Source organism: Erinaceus europaeus, chromosome 8 (assembly GCF_950295315.1).
Source record: "Erinaceus europaeus chromosome 8, mEriEur2.1, whole genome shotgun sequence".
Taxonomy (NCBI): domain Eukaryota; kingdom Metazoa; phylum Chordata; class Mammalia; order Eulipotyphla; family Erinaceidae; genus Erinaceus; species Erinaceus europaeus.
Genome location: NC_080169.1, coordinates 92,166,327 through 92,190,812, shown reverse-complemented (window position 1 = coordinate 92,190,812; position 24,486 = coordinate 92,166,327). Strand labels below are relative to the sequence as shown.

Sequence of the window (24,486 nt, the reverse complement as noted above, 5' to 3'; positions counted from 1 at the left end):
CTCACTACCTAATTTGTAGACAAAGACCAGAATTTAGCAGGTTAATTTTATAAAGTCCATGTCTTGGTCTAATTTTGTCTCTAACACTCTGCAAACATGCCCTTTTTCTTTGCAAAGTAAATAGTTTCTACCTCTGATAAAGTTCAATTCACCAATTTTTCTTTTTGCCAAGTTTTTTATGTGAAAAAAATATTCGCTAAGAAATACTTGCTTAGCTTGACGTCACATCATTTTCTCAAATGTTTCTTCTAATTTCATAGCTTCAGTGCTTACTATTAGGCACTTCATAGTACTCCCCTTTTTATTTTAAAATTTAACACATTATTCCTGATAATGGTTAATATTTCTTGCTATGAATATACTTCATAAAATTTTAATAATTATCATATTTCTTTTGATTAGTGTTTGCATAGTCTACCTCTTCTTGTATATTGTAATTTCAACTTAATAAGGAGATTTGGGGGAGCTACAGAGCATAAAAGATTCACAGTGGGGAGCTGAGAACAACTCTAGTTTAATAAATTTCTAAGTTCCTGTGCAAGGACTGGCTTAAGGATCCCAGTTTGAGTCCCCGCTCCCCACCTTCAGGGGAGTTGCTTCACAGGCAGTGAAGCAGGTCTGTAGGTGTCTATCTTTCTCTCCCCCTCTCTGTCTTCCCCTCCTCTCTCCATTTCTCTCTGTCCTAACAACAACAACATCAATAACTACAACAAAAATAAAAAGACAATAAAAGGGAAAATAAATATAAAAAAATTCTAAGTTCCTATTGCATATTGTCATTCATATATATTATTGGAACATTGTATTCATATTATGTAATACAACCCATACAGTCTGTCTACTGTACTAGTCACTACCTTGCTACTCAATCATTTTCAGTTCTGCCATTTGTTTCATGCTTGTTTCCCAGATATCTTCAAGTTTCTTTTGATTCTGCCATTGTTTTATTTTTTTGTATCAACAGGATCTTTCATTTTCTTCCTTAGTATTGGGACACCCTATGATTCCTAGGATTCTCTGCTATGTACAGTCACACTGTAACTAATGCTAATGTTTATGACTTGGCAATTCTTGATAGGTACTGATAGATCTGAAGAGTTTCAGAAAGTGGTCTATTGTCATTAGGCTACTTCATTACATAATTTAATGATTTGACCTGCAAGCCAGTTAACTCTGAACATGCACTAGTGTGGGAAATAAAAGGAACAATAACTAATAGTCCGTTTTAGAAAGAACAGTTATCCTTATACACAGTGCAAGGTTCTGAGTTAATGTGTATCATTCTTTAATGTCATGTTAAGACCCTACCTCTGGGGGGAGCACTTTCCTGCATGCTCTTCTCAGTTCATATCAAATAATATTGCATCCACCGATCACAACCTACTCAACGCAATGAGTGCCACCTCAGAATGCTTCACTTCAGACTGTGTCCAGAGACTTCAGGTGTGGAATGACAACCCTTCAGCTTTATTAGTCAGGTGAGACCTTTCCTTTCATAGTATTCTCTAATTCCATTGCTGGTGGTTCACTTCCTAACAAAGTCCCAAAACCTAGATATAGACCAGGTTCCCTGAGATAGAGCATATGCTCACACATACCCATAAACTAGGGTAAAATATAGACCTGAAAGCAAAAGTACACAATAGTCTGCAGTGAGCAGCCCCCAACTCTTCATCTGCACTACTCCAGCCTTTAGGTCCATAATTTTTCAACAGTTTGTTTGGTTTTGTATGTTAAATCTCTTTTCAGCCACCAGGTTCCAGATGCCAGCATGATGCCGACCAGACTTCCTTGGACAGATGATCCCACCAATGTGTCCTGGAGCTCCAATTCCCAGAGACCCACTGTACTAGGGAAAGAGAGAGGCAGACTGGGAGTATGGATTGACCAGTCAACACCCATGTTCAGCAGGGAAGCAATTATAGAAGCCAGACCTTCCACCTTCTGCATCCCACAATGACTTTAGGTCCATGCTCCCAGAGGATAAAGAATGGAAAAACTGTCAGGAGAGGGGATGGGATATGGAGATCTGATGGTGGGAATTGTGTGGAGTTATACCCCTCCTATCCTATGGTTTTGTTAATGTTTCCCTTTTTAAATAAAAAAAATAATAAAATAAAATACAAAAAAAAAGACCCTACCTCTGGTGCCATTATTTTAGCTTTATTTGGAGTTAGTGCATTTAAAGAAGTAATTAATTTGATACAAAATCATGATATAGAGCCTAATATCAGGTATGTGCTTATACAGAAGAAGACCAAGAAGTTGGCCTCAAAAGAAGTTAAAACTGCCAACATTTTGATTTTGCATGTGCAGCCTCTATGTCTATGAGAAAATAAGTTTAATTTTAAACCATTCAATATTTTCTTTTTAAAAATACTTTATTGGGGGTGGTAATGATTTACAAGGTAGTCATCACATTAGTATAGTTTTTTTTTTTTCTTATCTCCCACAATAAGTGTCTGTGAAGCAACTCCACCAACAACTCAAATCTTCCTCCTCCAATGAGGACTAGGTTTCCAATATCCTTTCAACATCTTTCTGTGTTCCCATCCTTCAGAGTACTGTGCTCTTCTATAATAGACCACAGAGAGTCTAAGTTTCATTATGCATTTTCCTTTTCTTTATTTCTTTTTTAAATTTTTTTCCCTTTATTGGGGGATTTTTTCCTTTTTATTTTCTTTATTGGAGGATTAATGTTTTATAGTCAATAGTAAATACAATAGTTTTTGCATGTATAACATTTTTCAGTTTTCCACATAACAATGCAACCCTTACTAGGTTCTCTGTCATCCTTTTCCAGGACCTGTACCCTCCACCCACCCACCCCAGAGTCTTTGGTGCAACACACCAACTCTAGTCCAGGTTCTGCTTAGTGTTTTCTCTTCTGATCTCGTTTTTCAACTTCTGCCTGTGAATGAGATCATCCCATATTCATCCTTCTGTTTCTGACTTTCTTCACTTAACATGATTTCTTCAAGCTGCATCCAAGATGGGCTGAAAATGGTGAAAATCATTTCCATTGTGTATATATACCACAGCTTGCTCAGACACTCATCTGTTGTTGGATCTTTATTTCTTTACTGCCACCAATGAGTAAGATTATCCAGTATTCTTCCTCCTCCTGGCTGTCTCTCTTAACCAGATTCTTTCAAGATCCAGCCAAGATATAACAAAGGAGAATTCATTATTTATTATAGTTGAGTAGTATTCCATTATGTATGTATGTATATATATATATATATATATATATATATATATATATATATATATATAGTTTCTTGACCACTCATCTGTCCTTGGACATTTGAATTGTTTTCAAATTTTAGTTATCACAAATAGAGCTGGTATAAATGTACTGTTTAGATAGAAGCCTTTAGATAATTGATTTTGATCTTCTGGTGTGTGTGTGTGTGTGTGTGTGTGTGTGTGTGTGTGTGTGTGTGTGTGTGTGTGTATCTCCAGACTGTTTTGCACAAGGGATGCCACGACTTATATCCCACCAACATTGTAGAATGGGTCCTTATCCTACATGTACATACCAGCACTTGTTACTTCTATTTTTTTAGTATATGGCATTATCACAGGTATAAAATGGCATTTCATTACTGTCTTTGCTTGCATCTCTCTGAAAGTCAGTGACTCAGAATTTCTTCATGTCTGTTTGCCATCTGCATATCCTCTTTGGTGAAGATTCTCTCCCTGGTGACTTCCCATTCTTTTTTTAAATTTTTTATTTATAAAATGGAAATTTTGACAAGACTGTAGGATAAGAAGAGTACATTTGCACATGTTGCCCACCCCCAGAGCTCCATATCCCATCCCCTCCCTTGATAGCTTCCCTATTCTTTATCTCTCTGGAAACATGGACTCCGGATCATTGTCAAGTGCAAAAGGTAGAAGGTCTGGCTTCTGTAATTGCGTTGGCAGGTGGATCCATACTCCCAGCCTGTCTCTCTCTTTCCCTAGTGGGGCAGGGCTCTGGGAAGGTGGGGCTCCAGGACACATTGGGGTTGTCTGTCCAGGGGAGTCAGGTTTGCATCATGGTAGCATCTGGAAACTGGTGGCTGAAAAAGAGTTAAGGTATAAAACAGAACAAATTGTTGACTAGTCATGAACCTAAAGGCAAGAATATTGCAGATGAAGATTTGGGGCCTCCATTTTTCAAAAAAGCAAGTAAGTCTATCACTTCTCATTCTTAATGGGATTGTTCATTTGTTGATACTGAGGAGTTTTTTTTTTAATGCTATATATTTTGGTTATTAGCGCTTTGTTGGATGTATATTATATACAGATGCTGTCCCATTCAGCAGGATTTTGTTTGTTTGTTTTGCCTTGGTAATGGTTCCTTTTGTAATAGTTTCCAGAGGCAAGGCTACAGAGTAGCAGCAGCTGTGTTTCGTTCTCCCCTTTTGCTGTCCAGAAGTCTCTCAGCTTGGTGTAGTACCATTGGTTCATTTTTGGTTTTGTTTTCCTTGTTGTTGAACTTAGGTCTCCAAAAATGTTTCTGAAGCAAATATCATGGAGTGGTCTGCCATTGTTTTCTCTTATGTATTTTATGCTTTCTGGTCTAATGTCCATGTCTTTGATTCACATAAAGATATGTGTTTTCTTTCTTTTCTTTTTTATTGATTTAATAATGACCAACAAAGCCATAGGATAAAAGGGTACAATTCCATTCAATTTCCACCACTAGAGTTCCTCATTGCATGCCCTCTATTGGAAGCGTTCCTATTCTTTATCCCTCTGGAAATATGGACCCAGGATCACTATGGGGTGCAGAAAGTACAAGGTCTGGCTTCTGTAATTGCTTTGATTCATAATCCCAACCTGTTTCTATCTTTCCTTAGTGGGGCAAGGCTCTGGAGAGGCAGGGCTCCCAGATACATTGCTGATGTGTGGTGGTCTATTTTCATTCATCTGCACTTTTCAACCCAAATTCCCCATCACTGTACATTGAAAAGTGTTGGGAAATTGTGCAGATGCGGTCACATCCACCATGGTGTCCCCTCAGGGTATTGTCAGTTCCTGCGAGAGTTGAAATTCTATTCCTGGAGTGCCTTGTTCCACCATGTTGTCTCCTCAGGTTATTGTCAATTCCTGCGAGAAACCCTATTCCCGGAGTGCCTTGTTTCCTAGCCAATCCTGTCCCGACTTGTCACTTCCGGAATTTCTCCCATAAAAGCCCTTCTGCTTCTGCTCCTCTCTCTCTCTTTGCCCCTTTTCACCTTGGTGACCAGACACAGAGAAGGTGTGTAGCAGGAGGCAGCCATTTTGCTAGCTCCATGTGGCCTGAACTGCTGCTGTGCTCTGACCCAACTCTGAGGTGTCGGTTTATTCTCTGGGGTGAATAAAGTGTTCCCTCTCTGCTCCGATTCCTTCTCTCTCCCCCGAGACACAGCCTGACAGAAAAGACTCTTCTTTCTTCATTTAACATTTTGCATAGCATTATGAGAACTTATTTTTGAAGCTAGCCAGACTTTGTCTTATAAATTTTTTTCTAAGAAACTTAAAGGCTATAGGTGCAATTATGTTATGATTATTTCTAGAATTTTAACTTTTACTCATTTTTATAGAAAAATTTTACTAATTCATTGATATTCTGTAAAATACCATTTTTATCTTTGTATGAATAATTTTTCCACATTCTTATTTTAATCTTTCAGCAGATTAGTTATTTTCTTCATGGAATGAAAGCAATATAAGCTAATATTCAAAGTATGGCTAAGAATACTAGACTGAGAATCAAAGTAAAATAATGCAAATCTGTATGAGTTTATGGTGGGGTAGGCTTTTAAATTTTTTAATTTAATTTATTTATAAAATAAAAAATAGAAAATGTCAACAAAACCATAGGATAAGAGGGGTAAAATTTCATATATTTCCCACCACTATAGTTCCATATCCCATCCCCATCCACTAGAAGCTTTCCTATTTTTTTTTTCTTTCTGAGAGTATGGACCCAGGATCATTTGGGGTGCAGAAGGTGGAAGGTCTGGCTTCTGTAATTGCTTCTTCTCTGGACACTGGCTGGTGAGGTGATTTTTACTAGTATACATCTTGTCTATGAGGCAAAGCAGATCTTGAATTTAGTCAAAATCCACTTGTGATTAATCAGATAAAATCTTTAATGTGGAAATGGTCACATTCCCGTGGACAAGGAATTTTTGATAAGAGGTACCATAACATTAAGTGGAGAAAGAGGACCCTTTTCAACAAATAATGCTGGGAAAATTGTGTTGAAATGTGCAGATGAATGAAAATGAATCAGTAGATGTCAGTATGTATAAAAGTAAAATCCAAAGGAATCCAAAGGGATCCAAAAGGACTTGGCCATTAGACATACATAGAAGAACATATTGGTAAAACACTCTGTAATGTTTACTTCAGAAACATCTTTTATTATTATTTTTTGCTATTGACACTGGGATTATTGCTGGGACTCAGTGCTGGCACTATGAATTCACTGCTTCCTATATCCATTTTTTTCTCCCCCTGCTCCTTTCTATTTGATTGAGTAGGACTGAGAGTAATTGAGAGGGTAGGAGGAGATACAGGGAAAGAAATGATAGACACCTGCGGATCTGCTTCACCAGAGTACCCCCCTACAGGTGGGGGAGCTGGGGTTCAAACCCAGGTCCTTGTGCATGATAATATGTGTGCTTAACTGGCTGAGCCACAAGCCCAGCCCTGTTCAGAAACATCTTTGAGTAATCAAATCCAACAGCAAGAAAAACAAAAACAAATCAATGTGACTACATCAGATTGAAAAGCTTCTGCATGGCAAAAAGAACCACCACCAAATCAAGAAGACACCCTGTGCTAGTGAGGATGTGGGAGAGAAGGAATGTGTGTTCTCTGCTGGTGAGAATATAAATTAGTTTGACTCCTATACCTGTAAGTAACCCCCTGTGTCAGTCTGGAGATAATTTATGGCATTAGAAATGGAACTATCCTATGGCTTTGCAACCCTTGAGTTTCCAAAGAAAACAAAAAAATACTTAAGAAGAAAGATCTATGGACACCTATGTTTATAGCAGCACCATTTATTATTATTTAATTTTGTAATTATCTTTATGTATTTATTGGTTAGAGACAGAAATGAAGAGAGAAGGGGGTGATAGAGAGACAGAGAAAGACACCTGCAGCCTTGCTTTACCACTCGTGAAGCTTTCCCCTTGCAGGTGGGGACCAGGGGCTTAAACCTGGGTCCTTGTGCATTGTAATATGTGCATTCAACCAGGTATGCCACTGTCTGGCTCCAGCAACACTATTTATAATAGCACAAAAATGAAAACAGTGAAACGTTGCCATCTATGGAGTTCCCCCAATGCTGCGTTATTCTCCTGTAGAACCAGAATTCAAACCCTGGAATTTGTGCATTATAGAGCTCCTAACCAGGAAAGCTATCTCCTTGCTCTTTCTTTACTCTTTTAAAAATTATTATTTTTTAAAGATTATCTTTATTTATTTACTGGATAGAGACAGCCAGAAATCAAGAGGGAAGGGGATGATAGGGAGAGAAGTAGAGAGGCACTTGCAACACTGATTTACCACTTGCAAAATTTTCCTTCTGCATGTGGGGACCCAGGGCTCAAACCCAGGTCCTTGTGCAATGTAACTGGTTCAAACAGATGCATCACCACCAGCCCAGTTCATAAAAGTTCTTTTCTGTCCTCTATGACAGCTTACTCTCCTATTTTTCTCTCACCATAGTTCCACACAATGAGTAAACTTAGTCTTAGTCGTCCTGCTGCCAAACTTATCAGTTTTCATGTAATTCATTCTCTCTGTGTGTGTGTTCCCCACTCTCTAATTGTTATCTTATTATGTTTCTCTATTTTGTTCATGATCCAAATCTATTTCTTTCATATGACTGCATTCACTTCTTAGGACTCATTGTATTTAGGGAGGCAATATACTGGAAGACCCTAAAGAGAGTACTAGCCTCCATCCAACCCCTAAAATTTTGTACTAGTATGGTGTTTCTCACACTACATCTTTGGCAGTTTGGGTAGTTAGTTCCCAAGAAAAGATGAAGTTTGTTTTTTAATAATAGCTAAGGAACATTTGAAATTAACATATATGTGGACTCAGAAAATACTCTATTTAATAAATCTGTATTCTTGATGCTTTTGCCTTTGTTGTGTTTTAGATGTGGTTCAACTATACTGTGTGATCATGACAGAAGGGCTTCAGTCTACCATGTGTGGTATCAACAGCACACCACAAAATGGGAGCATCTTTTGTCCTTTTTCTCTTCCTTACAAAGTTGATAACATTTCTTTTCTTTTCTTTTTTAAAGCTTTTAAAAAAGAATTTATTTATTTATGAGAAAGATAGGAGGAGAGAGATTGTGAGTGATACTGTGAAAACCACTGATTGTGGGAGAATTATAAAGTCTTGAGATACAAATAGAACAAATGAAGGACACGTTGATTCCTTCCTTCTCAACCCATCAAATTCCCACCTCTTTTCTCTTTATAGCAAAGGCCATTTGAGGATGAAAATGCAATCTGAGTACAAAGAAAAGTAAAGGAAGGACGAGACAGAGTAAAACAGTAAGCCTTAGTGGAGACTGACATACACTGTAAGAATGTATCATTTAGGAAGTCAGGTGGTAGCGCAGCGAATTAAGCGCATGTGGCTTAAGGACCGGCCTAAGGATCCGGGTTCCAGCCCCCGGCTCCCCACCTGCAGTGGAGTCGCTTCACAAGCGGTGAAGCAGGTCTACAGGTGTCTATCGTTCTCTCCCCCTCTCTGTCTTCCCCTCCTCTTTCTATTTCTCTCTGTCTGATCCAACAACAACGACATCAATAACAATTATAATAACTACAACAATAATAAAAAAAAACAATGGCAACAAAAGGGAATAAATATTAAGGACATAAAGACTGCATCATCAGAACTCTGTGATGTTCCCTATGGTTCTGATGGAAAAAAAAAAAAGACTTAAAGGAACAGAATGAGTGGTCTGAGATGTGGTACAGTGGACAAAATGTTGATCCCTCAAGTGGAGGTCCCTAGTTTGATCCCTAGCATTGGATACACCAGAATAATGTGCTGGTTTTCTTTCTCCTTCTTCTCTTCTGTCCTTCTCTCATAAATAAATCTCTAAAAATTATTTAAAATGGGGAGTCGGGTGGCAGCGCAGTGGGTTAAGGGCACGTGGAGCAAAGCACAAGGACCTGAGTTAGGATCCTGGTTTGAGCTCCAGCTCCCCACCTGCAGGTGAGTTGCTTCACAGGTGGTGAAACAGGTCCACAGGTGTCTATCTTTCTCTCCCCCTCTCTGTCTTCTCCTCCTCTCTCCGTTTCTCTCTGTCCTATCCAACAATGACAACAATAACTGCAACAATAAAACAACAAGGGCAACAAAAAGGGAAAATAAATAAATATTTAAAATTATTTAAAACAAAACAGAAGAATTTACTAGTGGGTAACAATGAAGGGATTGTGTGTGTCAGACTAACTTCAATGTTCATCCTTAACTACTATACCCTTACTAGTCTCTCAAGGACAAAGAAGAGCTATAGAAGAGAGAGAAGATGATGAGAGTAGCAACTTGAGTGATTAAGAATCAGTTTGCCAATGGATTCCAGAAGAATTTAAAGACGGGTGCTGTCTTTGTTGATCTCACAGCAGCCTATGACACGGTATAGCACCGTGGTCTCCTAGTCAAGATCTCAAGATGCCTGCCTCCATGGATGGCCAACACTATATCGTTTCTTCTCCAAAACAGAAGATTCCGGGTGCATCTGGGTGACAAGTCTGGCAGATGGAGACTTGTCTCAAGTGGCCTCCCCCAGGGCTCTGTTCTGGCTCCTACGCTATTTAATATTTACATCAATGACCTCCCAGAAACTTCTTCAAGGAAGTTCATCTACGCCGATGACATCTGCTGTGCAACTCAGGTATCCAAGTTCGACATCCTCGAGGAAACACTCACGAAAGACATGTCTCTGATATCTGATTACTGTAAAAAATGGCGACTAATCCCTAGCACTGCAAAAACGGTATCATCTGTTTTCCATCTACACCATGCCTCGGCCTTGCATGAGCTTAATGTGCAGCTTGGCGATACGAGAATCCGGCATGAAGCCCAGCCAGTCTATCTTGGTGTTACTCTCGATCGCACGCTGTCATTTCACGAACATCTCATAAAAACTGTAGCAAAGGTGGGCGTGAGGAATAAATCATTGCAAGACTGGCAAGCTCCTCATGGGGCGCGAGCGCTTCCACACTGCGATCATCATCTCTGGCATTATGCTATTCCACTGCAGAATACTGTGCCCCAGTATGGTTCCGTAGCCCCCATGTCCACTTGATCGATTCCAAATTATATTCCTCCATGAGGATAATTTCTGGAACCATCTGTTCCACCCCAGTTCCATGGCTGCCAGTTCTTAGCAACATCACCCCGCCAGATATTCGTTGGGATGCGGCATCATCTAAGTTCATTTCCCACGTCTGCGCTCGACCGGACCTGCCAATATACGCGGATATCTTCGCCCACCCTGTCCAACGCTTGACGTCTCGTCACCCAATCTGGTCCCCTACGCCTACACTGAACTTCTCTGTTCCAGACTCTTGGAAACAGAGTTGGCAGTCAGCTGAGGTAAAGAACAAACACCTTATCACAGACCCCTGCAAGCGTCAACCCGGCTTTGACCTAGCACGTTATGATTGGGCCCTCCTCAATCGCTATCGAACAGGCCGTGGCCGGTGTGCCACTATGTTCCATCACTGGGGAGCCAGAGACGACCCGAACTGCCCCTGTGGCTACAGACAGACTATGACCCACATAGTCAACGACTGCCACCTATCCAGATTCAAAGGAGGTCTCGAAACTTTACATCAGGCTCAACCTGACGCTGTTGACTGACTACGGAAGAAGGGCAAACACTAGAAGAAGAATTTGCCAATCTCATGATAGTTGATATAGCACTTTGTGTGAGTTTCAATAAGTGATCTCACTTATTGAACAAATCTGTAGGTGTGACAGTGGAAACTAATCTGGGATAGCTCAGCTTTGTTTATCTAAACCTAATGCTTTCTTTCTTCTGTTGTCTCTTTTCACTATGGAGCAAATTTTGAAAAATTTCAGGCTTATTACAGTAAATGCACTGTATTGAAAAAATATTTGCATGCCTTTCCCTCAGCTGCAAAGAACAGTATTTCTCATGCACACATTTGCCAAATTCCTGAACTCTGCAAACATTTGAACAGCGATTAAAATTTACAGAGGAAGCATGCAGGCCAGGGTTAATATTTCATCTTGGTGGAAGGTCAGAGGTGCATAGGACTTCAATGGAAAGCAAGGCAGAAGCTTCTAGAACAGTATGGACCTTTGGTGGAGTTATCACTTTCCAGGGCCTTTTTCCATTCTGCCCAGTAAGAATGAAGTTAATTTCCCCATGAGCATTCAACCATATGTGAAGTGATTTCCAGTGACTGATTATATATATGTTTCACTCTTTTCAATATGCATTCAAGAAATGACTTTGTAGGCCACAAAGACAGCATCAATAAATTCAAGAGCATTGAAATCATCCCAAGTATCTTCTCAGACCACAGTGGAGTAAAACTAACTTTTAACAACAAACGGAAAATTATTAAAAGACATAGAATTTGGAAACTAAACAACATGCTCCTTAAGAACCACTGGGTCAGAGACTCACTCAAACAGGAAATTCAAATGTTCCTGGAAACTAATTAAAATGAAGACACAACCTATCAAAATATTTGGGACACAGCGAAAGCAGTACTGAGAGGGAAACTTATAGCCATACAATCACATATTAAACACCAAGAAGAAGCCCAAATGAACGACCTTACTACACACCTCAAGGACTTAGAGGAAGAGGAACAAAGGAACCCTAAAGCAACCAGAAGGACAGAAATCACTAAAGTTAGAGCAGAAATAAACAACATCGAAAATAAAAGAACCATACAAAAGATCAATGAAGCCAAATGTTGGTTCTTTGAAAGATTAAACAAAATTAACAAACCCCTAGCCAGACTCACCAAACAAAAAAGAGAGAAGACTCAAATTAATAGAATTGTAAACGATGCAGGAGATATCACAACTGACACCACAGAAATCCAGAGAATTCTGTGAAACTTCTATAAAGAACTATATGCCACCAAGCTAGAGAATCTGGAAGAAATGGAACAATTCCTAGAAACATATGCACTTCCAAAACTGAACCAAGAAGAACTACAAAATCTAAATGCACCAATCACAGACAAAGAAATTGAAACCGTTATTAAGAATCTCCCCAACAACAAAAGTCCTGGACCAGATGGCTTCATAAACGAATTCTACAAAACGTTCAGGAAACAGTTAATACCCATACTTCTTAAGCTATTCCATAAGATTGAAGAAACAGGAATACTTCCTTCCACCTTTTATGAATCCAACATCACCCTGATACCAAAAGCTGATAGGGACAGAACAAAAAAGGAAAACTACAGACCAATATCTCTGATGAACATAGATGCCAAAATATTAAACAAGATCTTGGCCAACCGGATACAGCAACACATCAAAAAGATTGTTCATCATGACCAAGTGGGATTCATCCCAGGAATGCAAGGCTGGTTCAACATCCATAAATCAATCAATGTCATTCATCACATCAATAAAAGCAAAGCCAAAAACCACATGATTATCTCAATAGATGCAGAGAAAGCCTTTGACAAAATCCAACACCCATTCATGCTCAAAACTCTACAAAAAATGGGAATAGATGGGAAATTCCTCAAGATAGTGGAGTCTATATATAGCAAACCTACAGCCAACATCATACTCAATGGACAGAAGCTGAAAGCATTCCCCCTCAGATCGGGGACTAGACAGGGCTGTCCACTGTCACCGTTATTCTTCAACATAGTATTGGAAGTTCTTGCCATAGCAATCAGGCAAGAGAAAGAAATCAAAGGGATACAGATTGGAAGGGAAGAAGTCAAGCTCTCACTATTTGCAGATGATATGATAGTATACATAGAAAGACCTAAAGAATCCAGTAGAAAATTACTGGAAGTTATTAGGCAATATAGCAAGGTATCAGGCTACAAAATCAATGTACAAAAATCAGTGGCATTTCTTTATGCAAACACTAAATCTGAAGAAGAAGACATCCAGAAATCACTCCCATTTACTGTTTCAGCAAAATCAATCAAATACCTAGGAATAAAGTTGACCAAAAAAGTGAAAGACTTGTATACTGAAAACTATGAGTCGCTACTCAAGGAGATAGAAACTGATACCAAGAAATGGAAAGATAAACCATGCTCATGGATTGGAAGAATAAATATCATCAAAATGAATATTCTCCCCAGAGCCATATACAAATTTAATGCAATACCCATCAAAGTTCCACCAGGCTTCTTTAAGAGAATAGAACAAACACTACAATCATTTATCTGGAACCTGAAAACACCTAGAATTGCCAAAACCATCTTAAGGAAAAGAAACAGAAATGGAGGCATCACACTCCCAGACCATAAACTATATTATAAAGCCATCATCATCAAAACAGCATCGTACAGGAACAAAAATAGGCACACAGACCAGTGGAACAGAATTGAAAGCCCAGAAGTAAATCCCCACACCTATGGACATCTAATCTTTGATAAGGGGGCCCAAAGGATTAAATGGAAAAAGGAGGCTCTCTTCAATAAATGGTGCTGGGAAAACTGGGTTGAAACATGCAGAAGAATGAAATTGAACCACTTTATCTCACCAGAAACAAAAATAAACTCCAAATGGATCAAAGACCTAGATGTCAGACCAGAAACAATCAAATACTTAGAGGAAAACATTGGTAAAACACTTTGCCACCTACACCTCAAGGACATCTTTGATGAATCAAACCCAATTGCAAGGAAGACTAAAGCAGAAACAAACCAATGGGACTACATCAAATTGAAAAGCTTCTGCACATCCAAAGAAACTATTAAACAAACAAAGAGACCTCTCACAGAATGGGAGAAGATCTTCACATGCCAGACATCAGACAAGAAACTAATCACCAAAATATATAAAGAGCTCAGCAAACTTAGCCGCAAAAAAGCAAATGACCCCATCCAAAAATGGGCAGAGGAAATGAACAAAACATTCACCACAGAGGAGATCCAAAAGGCTAACAAACATATGAAAAACTGCTCTAGGTCACTGATTGTCAGAGAAATGCAAATGAAGACAACACTAAGATACCACCTCACTCCTGTAAGAATGGCATACATCAAAAAGGACAGCAGCAACAAATGCTGGAGAGGATGAGGGGACAGAGGAACCCTTTTACATTGCTGGTGGGAATGTAAATTGGTACAGCCTCTGTGGAGAGCAGTCTGGAAAACTCTCAGAAGGCTAGACATGGACCTTCCATATGACCCAATAATTCCTCTCCTGGGGTTATACCCCAAGGACTCCATAACACCCAAACAAAAAGAGGTGTGTACTCCTATGTTCATAGCAGCACAATTCATAATAGCTAAAACCTGGAAGCAACCCAGGTGCCCAACACCAGATGAGTGGCTGAGAAAGCTGTGGTATATATACACAATGGAATACTATGCAGCTATCAAGAACAATGAACCCACCTTCTCTGATCCACCTTGGACAGAGCTAGAAGGAATTGTGTTAAGTGAACTAAGTCAGAAAGATAAAGATGAGTATGGGATGATCCCACTCATCAACAGAAGCTGACTTAGAAGATCTGAAAGGGAAACTAAAAGCAGGACCTGATCAAATTGTAAGTAGGGCACCAAAGTAAAAACCCAGTGGTGAGGGGTAGACATGTAGCTTCCTGGGCCAGTGGGGGGTGGGAGTGGGCGGGAGGGATGGGTCACAGTCCTTTGGTGGTGGGAATGGTGTTTATGTACACTCCTAGCAAAATGTAGACATATAAATCAGTAGTTAATTAATATGAGAGGGGGAAATCAATTGTATGTCTCAAAGTTTCTCAAAAGACAAACTGAATCTTTTTAATATATAGGCTGTGTATTTGATATGCGGACTCTCTCAAAAGCCTAGACCAAGCAGATTAGAAGCATCCAATAGCACAGCTATATACAAGATACTGGGTACTGTACAGCAAACCATAACAAAGGGACTTTTCAAAGTTAACCCAATTAACAAATAATGTGATGATAATATTAACTATCCATTGTCTTTTTGAACCCTAAAACAGCAGGAACCTCACATATTCACTATAGAGCCCCTACTTCCCCCAGTCCTGGAACCCTTGGATAGGGCTCACTTTCCCGTATGCATCTCCCAATCCAAACCAAATAATATTGCATCCGCCGATCACAACCTAACCAAAGCAGCGATTGCCATCTCAACATGCTTCACCTCAGACTGTATCCAGAGACTTCACGTGTGGAATGACAACCCTTCAGCTTCATTACTTGGGTGAGACCTTTCCTTTAATAGTACACTCTAATTTCATCTCAGGTAGTTCACTTTCTAACAAAGTCCCATAACCTAGATATACACCAGTTTCTGTGAGAGAGAGCTTATGTGCACATGTATCCATAAACTACTGCAAAATATATACCTGAAAGCAGGATTACACTAGAGTTTGCAGTGAGTACCTCCCTAACACTTCCTCTCCACTATTCCAAGCTTGGGATCCATGATTGCTCAACAAATTGTTTGGCTTCATATGTTAACTCTCTTTTCAATCACCAGGTTCCAGATGCTACCAGGATGCTGGCTAGGCTTCCCTGGATTGAAGACCCCACCAATGTGTCCTGGAGCTCAGCTTCCCCAGAGCCCTACCCTACTAGGGAAAGAGAGAGGCAGACTGGGGGTATGGACCGACCAGTCAACGCCCATGTTCAGCGGGGAAGCAATTACAGAAGCCAGACCTTCTACCTTCTGCAACCCTCAACGACCCTGGGTCCATGCTCCCAGAGGGATAGAGAATGGGAAAGCTACCATGGGAGGGGGTGGGTTATGGGGATTGGGTGGTGGGAATTGTGTGGAGTTGTACCCCTCCTAGCTTATGCTTTTGTTCACTAATCCTTTCTTAAATAAAAAATTAAAAAAAAAAGAAATGACTTTGTGCTGATACTTACCTTCTAACTACTCAGAACTTTTGCCCTCTTTTCACTGTATATTTGATCTAAATTTTATTGATGACACCAACACTAATTTCCTTGTATTCAGTTAGTAGAAGGCACTAGTAGTAGATAGAAGGCAGGGGAGTGAGGGATAATTCTTAATGGATCTCACTTAACATCTGGCTTTAGGTGTTTTATTATTATTATTACTATTATTATTGATTGAGGGGGTTAATGCTGTACAGAGCAGTCATTATCACATGCATATATCATTATGAACTGGGTCTCAACAGTTCTCTTTCACCTTTCCCTTCCCCATCCACAGGATTCCTTGACTTGATGCAAGATACCATGCCCAATTCATGCTTCACTTTGTTTTCTCCCTCCCTGTCCCTAATTATTAGGTCTTGCTATAAATGAGCTCTAACAAATCCCTCTCACCACTGTCACTGGTCATCTCCTTCAGGAACAACATAGGGGCTTACTTTGTGGGCCCCTATAGGACCTTGCCCTCAATGTGGATCAATAATGGTAGGGAATGTTCCACTCTCTGAAGGGAGGTTGGACAACATACTCTACCTACTACCTGAGGAAGATGGGTCCTTCAATTAGTGCAGCCTGGAAAGTTCCTAGCTGTGACCACAGAATGTAAGCTCAGACCTACAAGGTTGCAGAGGTTACATAGGCTCCTGTGCTGAATATGGGTCCTAGATCAAACTGGTAGGGATTATAATTAACAACATTTATATACTTTCCCCATATTTGGGAGTTACTCTCTACATGACTGACCTGACAATGCCCATGTTCAACGGAGAAGCAATTAAAGAAACCAGACCTTCTTAAGGTCTTTCTACTTGCTTGCTGTACTTAATGAGTCACTGCAAACTATTGTGCACTCTTAGTTTAAGGGATATATTTTCCCTTAACTTATGGATACATGTGCACATGTTCTGAGAACTTTCTAATGTATCTTTTGTTTCTCTGTATCACTTCTTCTGTATAGTTTCTGTTCATGTCCTCACCTCACTTACCCCATTTTCCATTTTTGTGTGTATGTGCATGTGTGGGTGTGGGTGTTAAATTTACTGAGCTCTTTAAGGGTTATTAGTTCCTTATCTGAAGTGTGCTGTATAAAGCTTTTTTCCCACCTTGTAGGATATCTTTCTGTTAGGTTAGTGATACCCTTTTGCTTTGCAGAAGCTTTTGATATAGTTCCACTGATACATACATATATATCTTGTTTGTTTGCTTGCTTTTTTGGCTTTGCTATTGGATTTGAATCACAGAGGACCTTTTCAAAGCATAGGTCATGAAGTGTTCTGCCAATGTTTTCTTCTATGCATTTGGTAGTTTATGGTCTATAATTAACTCAATAGATGCAGAAAAAGCCTTTGACAAGATCCAACACCTGTTCATGAACAAAACACTAAAAAGAATGGGAATAGATGGGGAATTCCTCAAAGTCAAATAAACCTACAGCCAACATCATATTCAATGGTGAGAAGCTAAACATCTTCCCTCTCTGATCAGATATAAGGCAGGGCTGTCTACTATAACTATTACTATTCAAGATAATCTTGGAAATCCAAGCTAATTGGATAAGTAAGCTACTTGGATACTAAGTACTAACTTAAGCCAGAGAAAAGAGTGGGCATTCAGATAGGAAAAGAAAAAATTAAACTATTGCTATTTGCAAATGATATGATTGAACATACAGAAAATCCTAAAAGATTCCAAAAGAAAACTCCTGTAAATTATTGAACAATACAATAAAGTGGGAGGTTAGAAAATCAATACAGAAAAAAATCAGTAGCATTTATCTATGCAAGCATTAATTAGTAGATCTCCAGAAATTCATACCCTTTACTATAGCAGCCAAGACCATCAAGTATTTAGAAAGAATGCTAACAAAAAAGGTGAAAGACTTGTATGCTGAAAACTATGAGTCATTCTCCAAGGACATAAAAAGAGATACAAAAGAATGGAAAGATATTCTGGGCAGGGGTAGTTAGCATAGTGGCTATGCAAACAGACATCTGTGTCTGAGGCTCCAAAGTCCCAGATTCAACCCCTTGCACCACCATAAGCCAAAGCTAAACTGTGCTCTGGTGAAAAAAAAAAGAATATATATATATATATTTATATTCCATGTTTGTGGATAGGATGACTTAGCATCACTAAAATGACTATCATACCCAGAGCCATATACAGATTTAATGCCATCCCCATCAAGACATAAATGAATTTCTTCCAAAAGAACAAAAACTAGTGGGGAAGGGCTCTGGGGAAGCAGAGCTCCAAGGCATATTGGTGGGGTTGTCTGTCCAGGGAAGTCTGGTAGCATCCTGCTAGCATCTGGGAACCTGGTGGCTGAAAAGAGAGTTAACATACAAAGCCAAACAAATTGTTGAACAATCATGGACCTAAAGGCTGGAATAGTGCAGATGAAGTGTTGGGGAGTCCTCCATTTTGTAGATAGCTAGTAGGCATATTTTAGTTATATTTCAAAGGGCCTGTGGCTACACTAGTTTTTTGTTTTTTTTTCCCCAGGCCTGAAATATGATATGCACATGGATCCAAGTTATTGTCTTGGGAGATGATGTCATGGTTGGGAAAAGGACCAGAAAGCTGGATCAGGGAAGAGAGTAGCTCCCTAATATGGGTAAGGGGTATAAATATTGTTGACTGTGAAACTCATCGATTTGATGTGATCTGGGGCCCATAATTAGCTTAGGAGCCTGTGTGACCTCTGCATCCCTGTAGATCTGAGCTCACATTCTGTGGTCATGAGTAGGGACATTCCATGCTGCCCCAGTATGGACCCATCTTCCTCAGGTGTAGCATAGAGTATGTTGTCTATCTGTGAGGAAATGGAATTCCCCAAATTTAGACTAGTCCATTAATGTAGAGAAAGTGTCTTAGAAACTAGATAAGATGAAATTACACTAATGCACTAATTGTTTCAGCTCTGCACCAGGCAGATACAAATGTTTATCTTGAAATTGCATACCCTGTAACCCCTGTTTACTCAGCTATATGTTAACCTGTCCATTTGGCTTCTGTAAACACTGCTTGCTTCCTCCCTAGAAGACAAGAATGGAATGTTCTCCTTGAGACTTTTAGCCCAAAGATAAATTAGGAAGGACATGCAGACCACCCCAATCATGCAGACCCCCCCCCCCCTTCGCTTTTCCCTTTTAAAGGAGGGTGAATTTCAAGCCTCATTACCTCATAGCCACGGGACCAGACATGGTACCGGCCTGGGATCCCTCAGCTGAGGTTTGTCTTTGTCTTTGTCTTTTGGTGTTGTCTCTTTGTAAGTATGTGGACTGGCCTTTTCACTCTTTTAAACTTAAGAATAAATTCCTTATACTCACTTATATACTGGAGTCATGTCAGTTTGTGTGGGTTCGGATCAGAAGTGCTCTTACATTTGGCTAGCCAGCCAGGCGATAATTCTCTTAAACCTTCTGACTGACCACAACAACTGACTCAGGTTCTGCTCTTTGTCAGATCTCGAACTGATTCTCCTTGGTCTTGTGATAGCTTTGATCCTTGTTGTTCTATACGGAGTAGTGTTTCTGACTAACCACCCCAGAGATAGGCTAATGACGATAACCCACTTCACCTACGGCCTTAGCAGTGGTCTGATTCTTTGTACATTTGTCTTTGTGTGTGTTAATTGCCTTCCCTATTTTACTTACAGCTCGTCCTCTTGAATCCTCTTGAATACTGTTTTATGCTAAGTCCTCTGTGAGGAGATTGGTGTGGTCTGAGATAACTGAAGGTTTCTGGTTAGGGCACCAGAATAATGAAGCTGTAGAAATCTATAAAAGAAAACTGTCTTACTGGCCTAAATTCACTACTAGCTTGAATTTGATGTATCTATTCAATAAAGCCTCTTACTCATAGTCCTCTGTGTCTGTGTTGATCATGGAAGTCAGATTAGTAATGTGCTTACACATCTTCCTCTATGTCCGCTGTTGGCCTCGGTTTGTCTTAGTTTGCAATGGGTACTATCAGAAACAAAACTTAACACATCCTCCCTTTGGAGGATGGAACATTCTCTACTATTGTTGATCCAATTGAGGGCAAGGTCCTATGGGGGCCCACAAAGGGGTCTATTTTATTGTTCCTGATAGAAATGACTGGTAACAATGGAGAGAGGGATTTATTTGGGTTCTAGGCCCATTAGATCTGTTTGGGAATCTCAGGATTCCCTGATTAGGGCCCCTAGCTGGGTTTCTTTAAGTTTCTTCCTTCCTTCCTTTCTGCCTGCCTCTCTCCCTCCCTTCCTTCCTTCCTTCCTTCCTTCCTGCCTGCATTCTTTCCTTTCTTTCTTCTTATTTATTTAAAAAATATTTTACAGTACAAAGAGAAATTGACATGGGGGGTGGAGAGGGAGGGATACCTGCAGTACTGCTTCACAACTCATAAAGCACCTACCCACAGATGGAGACTAGGGGATTGAACCCCGGGCTTTGAGCATGGAATGTGTGTGCTCAATCAAGTCACAGCTTGTCTCCTGGAGTTCTTTCCAAGTTCTTCTTGCCATCTTTTTCCTTGGCATTATTATGGCCTATAGAAGCCTCTTCTCACTTTTACTAATCCTAGGCATCACCAGGTTTTGTTTCTCTCTGAACACACTTAGTTCCTACTTAATTTGGACTGTGTCATTTGTGTCTTTCTGACACCTGTACTGATCTATTACATATAAAGCTTTGTGCTGGAGGTGATGAAAATGAAGAAACACATCAAATACATACAGTTTGATTTCAGATTTTATCAGCAGTGAAAATAGGTGAAGGATGGAGACATATAAATAAAATGTAAGTATCAGTATTTCTAGTAGGAAGAATACTATGGCAAGTGAAGAGAGGAAGCTATGTGAAAGAAGTATGGAGAGGAAGTATCTTAGTTGGTAATATTTAGGACTTGCATGCCTGAGGCTGAAGGTTCCATCCTTCTAATTACATATGCCTAAGGGGTGCTTTTCTCTAAGTATCTGATGATTTAAATGATAAAATGCATGGAGATCATACCTCATTGAAATATGAAGAAGACTTCACAGAAGAAATAGCATTTGGGGCCAGGTGGTGGCACACCTGGTTGAGCACACATATTACAATGTGCAAGGATGCAGGTTCTATCCCCTGGTTCCCACCTGCAGGGGGAAAGCTTCACAAGCAGTGAAGCAGGGCTGCAGGTGTCTCTCTGTCTCTCTTCCTCCCTGTCATCCCCTTCCCTCTCGATTCCTATCTGTCTCTATCCAATAAATAAATAAAGATAATTTAAAGATTAAATAAACAAATAGCATTTTAAGCTGGACCCTAGAAGGATGGATTAGTTTTAGAGAAGTAGGCATTTTGTAGATGCAAATTACAGATGGGTAAAAATTGAAGATATATGGAGAAAAATAAATTATTAATTTTTTTCTGTCATTGCTGAGGCTTTACCACTGCAGGCTAACTTATCAGATAGACATACAAAGAAAGAGGGAAAGATACCAACCACATCAGTAAAGCTATCTCTGAGGTGGTCAGGACTGGGGTTGAACCTGAGTTAACACACATGACAGGTTTGCTTCCAGACAATGTATCATGTCCAAACCCATTAGATTCTTAATATAGACAATGATCAGAGTACTTTAGACTTCATCTGTTTTTGTTTTTAATCTTCATAATGACTCCAGGAGGTAGTTACTGTTAGTATTCTATTGACAGATAAAGGTATGCAGGCTTAAAAAATAAGTAACTTGTCTATGATTTATAGGCAGATGGGATGAGGGGAGAAGTAGGGATTCTCACATAGACAATCTTTAGAGAGATAATAAGACACAGATTGTGTTTCAGACTGGTTCCATTACAGAAATAAAGTTTAATTTGTTGATTTTGGCAATTCACACAGTATGTGAAGGCCTTTCATTATGTTTTAGCAGTAATGCATAGCTCCTGGAGATTTTATCTCAGGCCAATGTGATGAATAGTATGTACCTAAATGATTATGATCTAGGTAGTATAAAAATATGTTTGAGGGGCCAGGAAGTGGTGCACCTGGTTAAGCGCACACACTACAGTGTGCAAGGACTCAAGTTTGAGACCCTGTTCCCCACCTGCTTGGGGAAAGCTTTCTAAGTGGTGAAGCAGGTCTGTATGTGTCTCTCTGTCTCTCTCCCTCTCTATCTACCGTCCCCTCTTAATTTCTCTCTGTCTCTCTCCAATAACAAATTTAAACATGTATCTATGTTTGAATGAAGGTGATAGTAATGCTGTTTTATTTTTTAATGTAGATTTAAAATAAATCCAACACAATAAATTTATTTATTTCTCATAAGAGAGCAGGGTAGTTGATCAATGAGCTAACAAAGGATGAAACTCAGAGCTTCCATAATATAATGATTCACCTCCCATACACTGTTGCTTTAAGGACAGCATCAACAACATGGTTAAAGTCTGATGTTTCTGACCTACTACATTGTGATCGGGAAGTTGTTGTCATAAACAGAGCTGGGAAATACAGGAAGAAGGAAAAATTCTGGCTGAATGATAAGAAATATGATTTTAAATATGAGAAGATGAACACAGAAAAATCCCAGTTTTCAGAGAAAATTGGAATTTTCCTTGAATTTGGAAATGTAAGTAGACTTTATAAGACTCTAGGTTGTTGACATGAGAGTTCAATGGTCAAACACAACTGTGGCAGGTATGAGAAAAATCTAAGTTGTGGAGAAAGTTATTAACAGAAAGGAAGATAAATTTTTCTCACTAATCAGCTACAAGTGCCACAGATGGACTTAGGGCTGTCCTTCAATTTTTAATGCTGAGATGACTATGAAATATACTTTCCCTGTCTATTCTAGAACTCCTAGGAATTTTGAAGGACACTGGACTTTGCCATGTATGTATGAACTCTTCATGTTCATTAGATGTGGAAACAGTACACTTGATTTCCCAGAGTTTAAATTTACTGGACTCTAAAATTCCTAAGAGCTGTTATCTGGCTTTCTTGACTAGTCTGGTTGTGAAAATGCTTTGAAAAGTGCATGTTGTTGAACAAACATGAGATAGGTGAGCTTGCAACTTTTTTTTTTCTCTAGAAAATAAACAAGTTTATTCAGCGTGTGATGCCCAAAATTATTTCGTTCTTCTTCAACCCCGCCAATCCTGTTGTCAATAACTATCCTAGGAGAACATGATGGCCCTAGCTAAGGACGCAGGTCAGAGACCTAAAAGGCAGAAGGAGGGATCTAAAAGGCAGAAGGGAGGGGCAGGGGCAGGGCATGACCTAGCACCTGGCTGCGCCGCCGATTGGCAGAGGGGAAGGTTGTTCCCTCAGAGCGGCAGTTGATTGGCTGTAGGAGGGAGAGGCGTGACGTCCTCAGAAGTTGAGCAAACACCTCCCTCTTCAAGGCCTCTTTCCCAATTTCTGTGCTGCAGGAACCCGGGAATTCGGAGGCTCGGCACCCACCAGTGCTCCGGAGTCCAGGAGGTGAGGACAGAGCGAACCAGGAGAGGACTGAGCTATTGGGTAGTGGGCTCATTTTCTTAATCTGCAAGATGCGCTTAGAGATCGTCGGTGGGACTCTCAGCAGTCTCAGAGACCTTAGCTTTTCCTCCCCGCGCTGCAGGCGATCCTGGAGGCTTGGGGCTTGGTGACTCCCGCCCAGTGTCCAGCAGAAAGCGGTTAGGGCCACTGGCAGGCCGCTTCTTCTTTGAGTGTTCCCCTTGCAAGTTAGAGGGCGGTAGACCCAGTTTTGAATTTCTGAATAGAGAAACGGTGGCAATTTAAAGTTTTCTTTTCTTTTTGGTGGGGGAGGGGGTTGTGGATGCTGGAAAGTTTTATCAGCAGAACAAACACCCCATGACTTCTTGGTCTGTATGCTTATTTAGATGATCTGGGTATGGGACAATGATTGCTGTAGATTATAGGGGTGTTCCATACTTTTACATTTCTTTTAGCATGGTTACAGGTTGGTCTTTGCATTTCTGTCAATCTCCAGCCAAACTCTGATCACACTTGCAGCCAAACTCTGATCATACTTACCTTGCTTGATTTATCTTGGCAGGTTAAGCTACTACTTCCAGAAGATACGTTATTTTCAAACATTGATTTTAGAGGATTGGGAGTAGGGAGGGGGAAAAGCCACACACACACACACACACACACACACACACACACACACACACACACACACTGCAGGAAAGCTCTATCATATATATATATATATATATATATATATATATGTATAGTTGGCCATCAGTTATTGGAATATAGAAAAAGTCTAGCTGTGATTATGTTTACTAGTGTAAATATCTTTATATATTTTGCCATTTGTACCTACTTCTCTTTTTTTCTCACCTGTAAGGATGAATGAACTAGGGTTACATGACCTTCAGGAGGTGTAATTTAGTGG

At 39.8% G+C, this 24,486-nt stretch overlaps 1 protein-coding gene across 1 annotated transcript in view; it reads left to right on the top strand.

Annotated features, from left to right (window-relative positions):
* The first annotated feature begins 23,468 nt into the window (after positions 1-23,468).
* The window catches only part of AASS (aminoadipate-semialdehyde synthase), a 65,127-nt gene continuing 64,109 nt past the window's right edge, over positions 23,469-24,486 (top strand). The window contains exon 1 of the mRNA XM_007525002.3: positions 23,469-23,561. The gene's annotated coding sequence lies outside the window, so the exon portion shown is untranslated. The remainder of the gene's footprint in view (positions 23,562-24,486) is intronic.